The sequence below is a fragment of the Cebus imitator genome, unplaced genomic scaffold (assembly GCF_001604975.1).
Source record: "Cebus imitator isolate Cc_AM_T3 unplaced genomic scaffold, Cebus_imitator-1.0 Scaffold169, whole genome shotgun sequence".
Classification (NCBI taxonomy): Eukaryota; Metazoa; Chordata; class Mammalia; order Primates; family Cebidae; genus Cebus; species Cebus imitator.
Genome location: NW_016107484.1, coordinates 2,629,377 through 2,631,896, shown reverse-complemented (window position 1 = coordinate 2,631,896; position 2,520 = coordinate 2,629,377).

The following is a 2,520-nucleotide window of genomic DNA, read 5'->3' as shown; positions in this document are numbered from 1 at the left end:
CTCAAAAAAAAAAAAAGGAAGAAAGAAAAAAAAAGATCATTCCTCATTAGGATTCATCCCAGGGATACAAGGATGGTTCAACATAGGCAAATCAATGTGATACGTTGTGTCAACAGAAGGAAGGACAAAAGCCATCTGATCATTTCAATGGATGCTGAAAAAGCATTTGATAAAATTCAACATCCTGTCATGATAAAAAATCCTCAAAAAACTGGGTATAGAAGGAACATACTTCAATGAAAAAAAAAGACACATATAACAGACCCACAGCTAGTATCATACTGAACAAGGAAAACACTGAAAGCTTTTCCTCTAGCATCTGGAACACAGTAAAGATGCCCACTTTGGCCACTGCTATTCAACGTAGTACTGAGATCTTAGCTAGAGCAATCAGTCACGAGAAAGAAATCAAAGGTATTCGAATTAAAAAGGGAAAAAGCAAAATTATCCTTGTTTGCAGATACGATCTTGTATCTAAAAAACCTAAAGATGCCACCAAAAAACTATTAGAATTGATAAACTTAGTAAAGTGTCAGGATACAAAATCAATATACAAAAATCAGTACTATTTATTTATTTACTTATTTAGAGACAGGGTCTCACTCTGTCACCCAGGCTGAAGTTCAGTGGTGTTATCATGGCTCCTTGTAACCTGTGCCTCTTGGGCTCAAGTGATCCTCCGACCTCAGCCTCTGGAGTAGCTGAGACTACAGGCATGCACTACCACACCTGGCTAATTTTTATATTTTTTTGTAGAGATGGGGTTTTGCCATGCTGCCCAGGCTAGTCTCCAATTCTTGGGCTCAAATGATCCTCCCGCCTCAGCCTCCCAAATTGTTGGGATTACAGGTGTAAGCCACTGAACACAGACCAAGATTTGAAATTAAAGATCTTCACAGTTGAATACAAAATTGTCTGGTATTTAACCAAATGCAGTTTAAAAGTACACATCTGAAGAAGCGTTGAATGAGCATGAGATAAACAATGAATGAAAGGAAACAATTCAATCAAATATGAAAATTAAATTATTTTATTATAAAAATTTATATAAAATAGCTCATAAGTTCAAAAGTTAAAAACAAGTTAAACAGAACTAAGCAAATATATGACATTTCAAATGAAAAATAATAAAAGCCTTGCTAGCTTGTTTGAAACTATATCTCTTTTGGATATATACTTTATTTCCTAGACTAAAAATACTGATTTTCATTATACTCAATTAGTATAGGAAATATTAAGTATTATTTTTAAAAGACAGGTTCTCAAACTCAAGGATTAACAAATATTTGCAGTGATCGCCAGTCTTTGTATATTTGTTAAAAGCACAAATCCAGAATATAAAATCTATATGAAATTATCTAAGTAAATATCAAATTATTTTAATAAGACTCAGCTTATATAAAGAGAAAATTAAAATCTTATTTACATACAAAGTTTTGTATGCAATGGGTTTTGTCAGTACACATTTTTTTTTTTCTTTTTTCTTTGAGACGCAGTTTCGCTCTTGTTGCTCAGGTTGGAGTGCAACTGGTGCCATCTTGGCTCACTGTGACCTCCGCCTCCCGGGTTCAAGCGATTCTCCTGCCTCAGCCTACCCAGTAGCTAGGCTTACAGGCACCTGCCACCATGCCCAGCTATTTTTTGTATTTTTAGTAGACACAGGGTTTCACCATGTTAGCCAGGCTGGTCTTGAACTCCTGACCTCAGGTGATCCACCCACCTCAGCCTCCCAAAGTGTTGGGATTACAGGCGTGAGCCACTGCACCTGGCTATCAGTACACATTTAAAGAAAACAAACCAAACCAGCCACTATTCCTTAAACTCTTTGTACAAACACGTGCTAGAAGCTAAAAGGACTTTTAATAATTTCAAGATTACATAGAAAAATACATTTTTTGTTGAAATTACAAACACTTTTGCTTTTGAACTTATAAACATTTTCGGTGTTCAGTCCAAATTTTTAGCAGAGATAGGGTCTCACCTTGTTGCCCAGGCTGCTCTTGAACTCCTGGGCTTAAGCAATCCTCCCGCCTCGGCCTCCCAAAGTGCTGGGATTACAGATGCAGTTTCAATATTAATGTGGATTCCTCCCCAACCCCCCATTTAAAAAGGAAAGAATTCTATCTGAAAACCATACTTAACAGAGAGCCCATTTTCCCCAGAAAATTCTCCCTCAGAACCAGTCATTAGCTTTCACAAATAAGCTCTTCCCACAACTGTTTTTTAAGAAAATTTGCTTCTGCACATGTTCTCCTTACTCATTTAAAATGAGATTGTGTAGTTATCTGGTGACAAACTATTACGTAGATGACTTTGTCCAAATATGTACTGATATAAGACAAAAAAGTCAATATTTGCAAATAAATATCTGAGGCTAATATTTGTCTCAATTTAGACAATAAGAATTTTATGGCCGGGCTTGGGGGCTCACGCCTGTATTGGGAGGCCGAGGCGGGTGGCTCACCTGAGGTCAGGAGTTCAAGACCAGCTTGGCCAACATGGTGAAACCCTGTCTTTAAA